The sequence below is a fragment of the Coturnix japonica genome, chromosome 8 (assembly GCF_001577835.2).
Source record: "Coturnix japonica isolate 7356 chromosome 8, Coturnix japonica 2.1, whole genome shotgun sequence".
Classification (NCBI taxonomy): Eukaryota; Metazoa; Chordata; class Aves; order Galliformes; family Phasianidae; genus Coturnix; species Coturnix japonica.
In genome coordinates, this window is record NC_029523.1 from 19,964,532 (window position 1) to 19,976,878 (window position 12,347).

The following is a 12,347-nucleotide window of genomic DNA, read 5'->3' on the forward strand; positions in this document are numbered from 1 at the left end:
TTTTTTTTTTATTATTCAAACAAACTTTGCCAGTCCCATCTGCATCTGACAAGTGCAGGGGGAAGGACTGGCCGCCCCCTCCCTCCCATGCTCTCCCCCCCTCCCGCCCTTCCCACCCCCACCCTCTCTGGCTCCGGGCTTGTCAGAGGCGCTGGATGCTTTGGGGAGGACGGTTCTCATCGCCAGCCTCCGCCATGCTTTGATTTTGCAGACTGGAGAAGCTCCCTTCCCGCCCCGCCGGTTCGGTTGGGAAGGGAAGGAGGGGGGGTGGGGGGGGAGAGGCGGGAATTAGCCAAAATAATAGTAATTAAAAAGGAAAAAAAAAAGTGAATAAAGAAAAAAAAAGGAAATTCAGCGCTGCAGCAAAGTGAAGTTCCCGCAGAGCTCCGGACCCGGAGGACGCTGCTCGGCGGGGCGGCGGTGCTCACCGCTCCGGAGAGGCCAAACTCGGGCTGAGGAGGAAAGTTTCGCGCAGCCGCCCCGGCCCGCCCGATCCTCCCGATCCTCTCGTCTCCTCTTGGCCGAGCAGCCGCCAGGGGGAGATCGCTCCCCAGCTCAGCTCAACGAGGGGCGGCGGCGTCCCCGCTCTGCGGCTCCAGCACCTGCGTAGAGCTTCCCAACGTGGGGTTTCAAACTTCCCATCCCGAACTGTGTTACACAGTCACACACACACGTGGGGCTCGTCCCGAGAAGGAAAGCGTCCTGAGTTTGCACACAAACCCCGCACAGCCTTCCGTGGGCTGCCGAGGCATTGCCTTCCCTGCCCCTCATAGAACATCGCTGCAGCAGTTCTATGGGATCCCAGCCTTCCTCTACCACTGTAAAACTTACCCCAGACCACAAAGTCTCATGCTGTACAGAGAAGAATCAAAGCTGCCAGGCTTTCTAGATGGAAACAATAATTGCTCACACCAGGCAAGGTCCTGGGATCCAGAAGATCTCAAAGCCACGACCTCAACACCTGGTGAAATGGTGATGCTCATCTTCTCCACTCTCTTCTGCCTCCAGACCTCCTAGGCAGGTAAAAGAAGAAACAGGGGCTTTGTTTTCCTCATGAAATTTCTACTCCTTGCAAAGAAATATTCCCAAGTGCTTCCCTAAGGGATAGAAGGTGGCATGGTGCACAGCAATAGGGCAGTGATTGTGGCCTGACATCCCCTGAGGGACCCACCTGGTAGGAACACCTCCAACGATGCAGCCAGCATGGAAAAGATGCCCAAAAGATTCTCTGTAAATACAGCATGAGGCCTTCAGTCATGGGCATGGCGATTATCCTCACCAATAACATACATATCAAAGCACCCAGAGCAAGAATAAACAAATATCTTTGGCTCTGTGCTCATCTTCCATTAGCCAAAAGGCAGGTGTGGTTGGGGGAGGAGAGGGGGGCATAGCCAGTTTTCCAGCCATTTCCCTGAACTCAACCCTGATGTTGCAAGAGCTGCCTAGCTGTGAAAACACAGCCTCGCCTTGATTTATGCTGCTTGTGGGTAAGATGACTAAGAAAAAAGGGAAAAGAAGAAAAAGAAAAAAAAAAAGAGCAGAACAGGACCAGAAATCCCAATGGGAGCTCAGTGCGGGTGTGTACCAATTTGGTGGGACAGTCAGGTTGGGGAAACTCCAACCAGAGCTGTGAGCAGTAGGAAGAAAAGACCACAAACCACATGATATGTATCACAATGCGACACCTACGATTCAAAGCAAGCCACGGCATTCTTGAACGTTTCTCTTAGGTAACAGAAAAAAGAAATTAATTCTTTTGTGTAATAATTGTAACAGTTTTTTTCTCCTCCTTCAGATGAGTTCCATATGTCCTCATGACTTTTTTTTTCCCCCCTTTAAACACAGCAGTTTAGAACAAATCTTAAGGAACGTTTAGCCTGCTCCTAAAGTAAATATTTACAAAAACATTAAATAATGGCTCTGATCTTTGGAAAATATATATTGCTGCCTACCTGCTACTGTTTTGTCCCTATCTGGAATAATAGAGAAGCTTTATCATAAACCCCAAGGCCGCATAAGCTGTATAACAATGTGATTAGGAGTAATCAGAAGGGAAATACTATTAAAAAGCTTTGAAGAGATAAGAGGGATAAATAGCAAAAAGGGAAGGTTACATTATTTTGTTTTTACAAATTTCCAGAAATCTAATGGGGGAAATAGGCTTTTAATCTTACAAAAGCTGTATTGTATTTTTGGAAGCATAATGGCGTTGTCTGATATTTATGTCATGTATCATCTTCAAAGAGCTTCCCTAAATAAATATTAATCATTTCAGCAGCCACTTAAAGGCAACCACTTCAGGGGTGCGGCGAGGCAGTAACTTAACAAGTAAGTTGTAGTAAGTCAGGAAGTGAGGACAGCCAGATTCAGTAAGAAGCCCACATGGGTACAAAAAATACTTGTGGAAGCTTCAACAATATCTTTAATCAGGCAGAGCAAAACCCCATGGAATACAAGGCAGATTTATTTCTCAGTGAGAAGTTGGCATTGGAACTTGTTACTGTGGTGAGTTTCCAACAGGTAAGAGATAGTAACTTTTAGGTGAAGCAGTTTATTAAGAATCAGTTCCCAAGTCTAATACTTACTTTTTCTAAATCAGAACATGCTCCTTATAGGGCTAACTACCCTTCTGTCTTTTCTCTCACCTTACTCCCAGGTGAAATTCTGCTGGCTTGTGTGTTATCTGTATTCCTCTATCATGTTGTACTCTCTTTTGAAGTATTTCAAAGAGCTTACTGGATTTTAAACTCTGTTTTTCTTACACCTTTCCTTTAATGAGGGACTCTGACCTACACGTACTCCCAGAAACTGTGCTGTGCCAAAGCTGGAAGTCTGAGCTCAGCTTTTCCTTTGTCCATTTTCTACAAGTGAAGCTGAAGGTGTCTTCTGCTCCCACCAGAGATGGCAAATGAGAATCCCTCTTTTGTATGCTGTGGATCACAGAATAACTTCAGCTCTCAGGGATGTCATGAGCAATGTCATCCAAATGGCTTTGCTCAGGGGAAGGTTATACTCTGTATCTGATCAGGTTGCTCAGATACACATAGGAACCCTAATTAGGTTTCTCTGTCTTGCGCACAGGCAGCATAATATACATATTATGTCCTGAACTCAGAAGTTAACAAGCCATAAGCATTTGCACTGCTAACTGTCATGCCATCACCTGCTATTTGCCGTGACACCTGTGCTGTGATGTGTCTAGCAGGTACAGATTTTCCTGCAGAAGATTGATTTTGAGGGTAGCAGTTGTATTCAGGTGTAACATCACTGTTCAATCATGTACTTCATGATTCAAAACACAGTTGTCAGAGGAACAAGCCTCTGCTTAAGGCTGTCAGACTGAAACTGCTCAATTATCACAACAACCTTAGCATGTTTTATGTCTTTTTTGTTTGCATTGCAACCAATACGAGGTAGCATTGTATTCAATCAAGCATTCCTTGCTTGTTTGTCCTCATGTGTCCAACTCAACATCTTTTGTCTCAGAGTTCCAGAAACAACCAATCTAGTTCTTGAAGAAAACCCCCTCTCAATCCTAACATCCTCCCATTTGAGGGCTAGGTATGAATTTTGCAGACCAACTAGCATTAATAGCTTGTATTACATTTTGCAAAGTCTCACCTTGTGCTGTGGCCTCTGCAATGACAGACCACATCCTGCCTGAGACTAGGCGTGTAAATACACTGAAGAAAACCTTACCCAGTGTTAGATTCTGCTGTGTGTTCTCCCTCTGTATAAAGTTTAGTCTGTGCTGGTGCATGTATATAATACAAGCATTACCTGTGCATACACCTAGGAAGGAATACATGTCTCTGATATTTCTATATATATATTTGTGTTAACATACAATATATATATATATATATATATATACACATATGCAGAACAGTAGAACAGGTGAGTGCTATTAACACTTCACTAAATGCTTTCCAGCTTTTGTTCCTTTATTCTTTTAAAGATATTTGGGATCTTGGCCAGTAGAGGCAGACAGAACCTGCCCTGCTGTTCTACCACTACAAGTACAGCAAGTCCTGTCTTTCTGAGACTTTCCATCCACAACCTGAATCCTTGCATTACCTGCATTACTGTTCCAATCCCTTAAACACATTAAATCATAGAGCTGGTGAAAGGAATACCAAAAGCAACTCATCAACCCAAGCAAGAATAAGGTCCTTGCTGCATAGCAAAAACTATACTAAAGAAACAATAGATCTTCATCCTTGAGGCCCATTAAGCCTCAAGACTTCCTGTTCAGCATAGTCCAATGTGCAGTTCCAGAAGTTCTATTTAATTTCATAAACAATTTTAATTCTTTAGAGGGAAAGAAAAAAAAGAGTTCAGCAGCTCCAGAATCCTTTAAGTTTCCACTCTTTAGCAACATTCATTTTGTTTTCCTGGTTTCCAGATTGCCATCACTTCCTGCAGCCATGATACAATGTTGTGTTTCTTAGTGTATATTGGTGAGAAGTTTCATTAATGGGATGATTCTTAATTATAAGATAAATAAACCAGCCTTCCAAGACTGAATCCTCTTCCAGAAGTCCTATGCATGACTTTGTATGACTTTCATTCTTTCAATCGATGACAGAATATTCCAAGGAATTGCAGTTAACATGGTATACTGAAACAGCTGGCTTACCAACAGCATTCCTGCTAGAGAGTCTTTGAACACGCACTGTATGCATGAAAAAGTGATTCTGGTGATTTAGTTTAAAAATTGCTTTTTTCTTTTGGAACTGGTAGAATATGGTGCATTTTTGTTGTGTATGTATGGGCCTGCTCCTTATTAAGCTCATGGTCCGTTTTCCAGTAACCACTTCAGTGCTGTGAATCAGCAGAAAAACACCATCTGTCAACTGGATAAACAAAACTCTCATTAGCTGGAAGCTTAATAGAGCACAAAGTCTCACCAAGTCCATTTTTATTATAATAAATTCCACCATGGAATATTTTCTGATGTCGCATGGCGAAACTGCCCTAAATAAATAGCAGCTGCAGTATTTTCTATTATTTATCTTAGTGTTTTGTGAGCTTAACAATAGAAGCTATGCAGAACCTGAACTTCCCTAATCTCAAAGCACTGTATGGGTCTATGTGCTCAGTTTAATGTATCTTAGGCAAGTAGGTGTACAAGAGATCCCATCTAACTTGATGGAATCTAAGTCAGGTGGATATTCATCATCCAAAACAGATCTCCATCTCACTTCAGAGTGATCAGAATGGCTAGAGCTCAGAAATAACTGTTGACCTCATTTAATCCACCCTGTGCCCAAACTATTGTTTCTGATACATTTTCCATAAACATACATATTTGGAAAATATTGCATAAACACTTAATAGGCATACATAGCTGTGTTATAATAGCATACATAGTATGTACCTACTGTAAAACAATTGAAGGCATAACAAGATGGCAGCATTAAGGTCAAGGGAGTGAGGATAGGCTCAGATATAACAGCAAAAGACACATGAAATAAAGGAAAGACTCTGCTTACCCCTCATACACCTCAGATACACAGGGATCTCTACAGAGATGCTCTTACCTCCCTTGCCAGCCCTTAAATGAGGTCTGGGAAGGGCTGGATCCTGGCTCCACCCCTTCTGATCACTCAAGCACATTGCACACACCTGAGCAAATCTGGGTTGGCCTTGTCTTCCCAACAGGTGCTCAATCACTGATTCAAGCTGTGACTTAGCATTTACACTACAGCTATATATTGTACATAATACTGTATAATGCTCTGCCATTTCAGAACTAACACAGGCAATGTTTCCAATAGTAAATTTGAGTCCAAGATCCATCCTTCATTGAGACTGTAGTTAGATGCCTTTTTGGATGTCATCTGCATACTGTGTTTTACTAACCATCCAGAATGATCTGCGCTCTCACTCCCTGCATCTGTATGCAAACCTTCCACACTATCCAAAGCCCACTAAAAACAGTGAGTAATAGATTTGCCTAAGAAGTTAAAAAACAAAAGAGATCTCTGCACCAAGGAGAACTCCTGGGTGTGGTGACGGTCCCTGAGACTTCTAGTTTGTGCCATCATGGCAGCAATGCTTTTGCAGGATTGCCACAGAAATGGTTTTCCTTCGAGGTCCAAATCACAGTCTGATTTGTTCTCTGTCCAAATCCCCGCCTAACATAACTTTGCCCTGTCTTTGTGAAGCTTCAGTTGAGGAGCAGGACACATGCGTCTGTTGCCCACACAAACGGTGTGGCAAAGTTGTCTTTAATGTTTCTTCCACCTGGAAACAACTTCTGGTTTGATTAAAACATATAAATGTATTTAATCATGAGAAAGAAGCAGATCATTGTAGTCTTCTGGGTTTTTTTCTCCTGCATAAGTCAAAGTGGCTTATATGTTTGAGATCCAGCTGTGCTTGCTCACATCTCTGATACTCAGAGTGTACTTTGAAGCTACTCCTGACCTGAAATCACACTGTGTATATCCATTACGAGCTGTAGGAAGGAATTAATCAAATAAAACCTGATGCTATGCTAAAGCAATATCCCAACTTACCTATCTCTTCTTACTTATCTTCTGATTATTGTAAAGTCCCTTTTTTGTTTCTTTGAAGCATATTTACAATAGCCCCAGTAATTCCTCTGCACTTCAGAAAAAGTAAACCTTTTCTACTGCCGCAAGTCTCTAAAATGTCTACAAAGGATTGTCTGCTAAGCTGTATCCTTATGGCTATCAAATGTTAGCTGTGAACTGGAAGATTACGGCTGTGTCACCTCTTATCTATGTGCTAGTGGGGTAGCAATATCAGCTCATCTCAGATGTTATAATTTTAAGATCCTTTTTCTTTTTCATTGCAGTAGTTTTACAAAATAATTTCAGCACACAAAGAGCAAGTACTGTTGGTGTTTTGAAAGTGTACTTACAGTGTATTTCTGTCAATCTCATTCAGTTTGCCTGCATGACAAGTTATGTTAGTTTCTCCTGACATTTACTTTGGTCATCTGGGAAGCACCAAGGAAGCAGGAGGGGAAAAAAGAGCACATTAAGAAAAGTATCATAAATGGACAAGAAGAATGGATTCTTCCCACTTTTTCAGAAACTAACTTTGTTTTCATATGTGAGTAAATCTTGCAGGCAATGTAAAAGCTGAGCTTTGCTTTCTGAGCACATCCTTATATTGAATCTCTATGTATAAATGCCTAGCCCTGGTGCATAGCCCTGTGATGTTAGTTTCTCTATAAACGTGAAACACAAGAAACAATTATGTGTGTATTTTTGTCAGAAGCAAAGAAATATAGTCACACTAATCAGAAAAGTTTTCATTGTGAAGTAAGAGACCTTCTTTTCAGAAGCAAGCAGGTATGACTATTTGAATTTTACTAGGATGATGTTCATTGGGATCATCAGTCAGATTTTTTGCTCTTTTTACTAACTTACACATACACACACAAAATGCCTTTCATGGATGAAAAATATCTTGCTTATTCACAAGCTCCATAGAAATAAACATTATTTTTTATATATGTACTGCTAGCAGCGAGGATTTTATTTTTCAAGCAATGTGCCAAGTTTTCATTAGTCAAAGTGTGAAAAATCCCATTTGCTCTGTTTTGGAGAGTTCATACTGCAAGCATTTAGAGAGTAATTTACTGATCTTTCAATTAGTGAAGAAAGGATCACCCTGGGAGTTGGCCAGCCAAGTGGGGCTGAAGGGTTGTGCTTTTAATCCTCAGCTTCTTAACCCTCCCTTTGCTTGACTTTGGGCAAACTGCTTCATCTGTCTGCATCTTGAATGCCCACGGACAAGGATTAGGCTTTCCAGTCATTAATTTGTTCAGGAGTGTAAAGTTAATACATAACAGATACTAATACAGCAGTAGCCATTGGTCGGACACTTCAAGCTTGCCATCTAGATAAACTGAGGCAATTCAGGGTCTAAATATAAGTTTTGAAGAAGCTCCAGAGCACGACCAGGGTGAATCTTTGGTTTCATTCCACACCATCACACAAAACTAAGAAGATGTTTCTGCGTACCTGGGTCTCTTTCTGTTTGGAGTCCATGTCTTTTCATCCCAAACCTACTTTGTTTGAGAGATGATAGAGAGAAAAGCACTGTGGTGTGCTCTTTGAAGAGGCCACTTAAGAGGCAATAAAGAATCATGGGGTAAGTAGAGCTATCCAGGGACTGGCTTTAGTTTGATTGATTTAACTCCATGAAATTGTGTAGATGTACCATGAATATGTAAACAGAACATAAGCAAGAGGTGTTGTTCATACCTGTGCTGGGGACTTCTCTCTACTGCCCATATTCCCCTGTATAAAACAGGAAAAGCATAAAAGCCAACATGAGTAAGATCAAACCCTCTGCTTATTCAGACTTTAAATATTCCCTGAGTCCCCAGAGTTACATGAGCTAAACCTAAGAGACTGCTTTCTTTCTCAGAAATGATGTTGCCAAGCTCTGAACATAACTTACAGAACAAATCTCTTGGTATTGTAACTCATTGCAAAGGAGAACTAAGTTTATCAGCTGAATTATACATGATGGAGCCTTATATCAATTATTTACATGTCCTTTTTGGCTTTTATTTTTTTGTATGTGCTCTTTCTCTGCCATCATCAAGGTGCCTAATGAAAGACTTAAATCCATTTTCACCCTCTTTAGAGGCACCGACAATAAAGTAAATGAAATATTATTCTTTCTGAGTAGTAAATTTACAGCAAGCAATAACAAATCCATGAGAATTTGTATGGCCTTTTGCCAAAGAAACCAAGGATTTGAATCTGTATGTTCAAAAATATACGCATATCTATCCTGGTGTTTAAGGAACTGTGGGAAATGCATTTCTTGAAGGGAAAAGAGAGAAAAGTAACCAAAATCACCTACAACCCTCCTTTTAAAATCTGAAAGTCATCAGAAGGTTTAATCTTTATGAAGACTTTCTAATGCCTTTAGCTTTCTCTTTAGTTATCTGAGCTAATGAAGGTATGACAAGAATGAAAGCTTCATACCGTCAAGCAGGCAAGATTCCCATTGTTCATGGGACAGTGTGATCCACAGATCAGTGTCAGTGCTGAGATAAGGACTACAAGCCTTACCAGATCCTCTCCTGAAGGAGCCGTGGAAGATGGTGAGATATTTCCTTCCTTTGAACTATGGCAACATATATCAGCACTCATGAAACTAAACTGCACCTGGTCTCTTGCAGATTGCTCATTTTCTTTTGATAGTTGTCAGCTTGCTGCCCAAACTGCGATGTGTTATCCTTCCAGTAAGCTGCATGTTCACTTGCTAACTGTTCCATTGGATTTAGTTTACCCCTTTTAGTCTTCCTTGTGCCTTGGTCATATTCACAGAAGAATAAATGAGATACCAATATCAAACCAACCCAGAGCCTGCTGAGATTTCCTTCTCTAGACATGAAATCTGTGTTCTGAGAAACCTCTTGAGAATGATGACTTGCTGTTACAGTCTTTTTTTTTTTCCCTTGTATTTTCCAGGCAGCTCTGGTCTGTGTGGCTCGGTGGTTACGGGAACCTAAAGATCTCTAAATGGGCACAGTTGTGGATCATGTCTCTTACTAAACTTGCTTTGGTATTTTAGGTAAATTCTCACAATATTCTCGCCAGTTCTTCTTTGGCTATGCATGTGGAAGTCTTCAGACATCTCTGCAGTCAAATGCTAGCCATGTTTTCAATCAACACAATTCATTTTTTAAATTATGACAGTAAGAGCTTTTCAGGCTGTGCTGTCAAGACCAGTCCTTAAAAAAAAAAATAAAAAAGCCTTAAACCAGAATGCTTCAGGGAGAAGAAGAGAAAGTGACATCCTTTCTGGGAAGGAAGAAGTAAGAATACAAAGATCTGGCACCCTGGCCTGTGTTTTCTCTAATGATGCATCACCATGTGCCCTGTGTCCTTTGGTAACACTGCCCTTTCTGTGCCACGTTGTGGAACGCCAGATGAGGAAGCCTGGCCCAAAATAAACGCCAGGCTGCTTTTCATCTCTGAGATTCTTTTGTGCCAAGCCAACAAAGTGACTTCTTTGTGGCTGTTTGCATTTGTCGTTCCAAGTTGTCTGAGCATGAGGTTATAAATACGCACCAGGGTTTGATAGCCTCAATATGTCCAGTCGGACAAGCCTTGCGTGCTGGCAAGAGAAGGATTTGGCTTGCCTTAATTATTTTTGTTTTAATAGTTTTTAAAATGTTTGATATAAATCAAAGATACTGTAAATAAAACTCAGGAGAACGGGGTTCCTCCCTTAGCCATTTTGTAGATTGGGTTTCTGACCAGAGATTACTGGCGAACTCTCTTTCATATTTGTATTCTTTGCAGTTTGCATGTAAAGGGATGCTGTCAAGTTAGGTATGTAATCTAATGTCAGTGACATTCTTAGACTGTTTTTCGCACGGAAACGAAATGATGTCAGTATTCTATCAACTTACCTCCTCTTAGAGGAGATGCAAAGTATGAGAGGAACGTGAGACTCTGAGTTCTTCCGAGCTGTGCCTTAGGACTACTAATAGCCAAGGCTGCTGCCCTGGGCCGGTGACAAGAAGGCCCATTAATCAGCAGTGACTGGGCAGTCTGGGGTAAATCCTGAGCCTTGGGGACTGTTAGCCAAATCCTGACTGCTTCATTTGGGAATGTTCGACCTACTCAACTTGATTTTTTAGTGCATTCAACCTCAGCCCCCACTGCGGAAAAGTAATACTGGTGAAAAGTGCCTCATTGGGAATATAATTTTATGGAAAACATTTTATTTTTGTATCCAAATCTCCCAGTCAGTGTAGGGTTTTCCATTTGCTTTTAGCAAAGCCTATTTTTCACTATTTTTCTTGTCCAAAATTCTTATTAAGAAACTGAATGCTTTTACCAAAAATGGGCATCTTTTCCTTCTGCTTCACCCCCTTCTCCATGCAACACATCCCTCAGACCCCTGAAAACAATCTAATTGAAAGAAAGCACATTTCTGCTAAAAATTTCCCATGGAAATGATTTTGTTGTGGTTAATGTCTGTTCTGTCTCTCCTCTGTCTGGAGCTGGAAGAAAATTCCTCAAAATCATTATCAGCCAGTGCATCTCTATAGCCTGAGTGTACTTCTAAACATCTAATTTATTCCTTAATGGAACAATCCAGAAACCATAACTGTGGTCTCTGGTTTATTTGTAACTTGTATACTGAAATATATATTTGAACAGTGATTTGGGAATCAAAAATTAGTCAGAAATCTCACAACTTTTAAGACTTGTGTCAAAGAAAATGCACTTACTGGTTGCAACAATAGGCTGTGCATTGTATGTACACATACATTCTTATTTTTATGTATGTATCTAGTAAGTACATACAGTTGGAAGTGAAAGACCATGGGATAAGCTTTGTATGCTGAGTTTTAGTGTCTCTCTTTAACAAGATTCATCCTGAGAGCAACTACCATCCTACGCACGAGACAAATGGGCCCAGGTCTGTTTTATGCACTGTATGTTTCCTTTTTTGCATTTGAGTGCAAAAAGAAACTATAGCGCCCTGTACATGTGTGATAGCACAGGAAGATGCATGCTGTATCTGTATGGATTGCAATGGGCAGCTTCAGCTTGCTGCAGACTTCATAGTGTAGTGTGAACGAGCACTTATGGAGTCTGGTCCACATGTGAAAAGCACAAAAGAAAATAGATGCTTGGATATGTGTCCCTTTGTAAATGCAGTCTGTGGCAATGGGCTTCTTGCAATTATTCCTCTGTGTGTAAGTTAGGAGGCATATAATATAAATTGAAGCCTAATTTTTTCTTTGAAGCTATTAACACCCACCCACATGCAACAGGAAACAGACTTCAATTTTAATTAGTACCAACACATTGAAAATTCACCCTATATTTGCCTTCAAGTGCAGCAAAGCAGCTTCAAAGCTAAAAGCTTCTTCACTTTCTAAGTAATAATGAGGTATTAATGAGGCAATTAGGGGCTTGTAAACATGGTGTCAAAGAGATATGAACTAATCACCAGCAACAGGAAAAAGACAGATCCCTCTGACTTCAGTGCTCCACACTCTCCCTAGCCCCCTGAGGCATTCTGTGCTTGTAAACTAATCCGCAAAAATGTTCTAGATTAATTCAAAACACTATCCTCCTTTTAATTCCCTGACTGTCTTCAGGCTTGTTTCTGAATAGATGCTCTGTGTGAAGGCTTTTAAATAGGCACTTTTGTTATTGCAATAAAACCCAGATTGAAGTTCTCTTGCACTAAGCTGTCAATTTATATTTGGCACTCTTCTTAGATACATATGAAATATTTCTAAATCATTTGTTAGAATATTTCTTCCAGTTTATTTCCTTTTAGGCTATATAAATAAAAAGAAAAGAATCAAAACATAA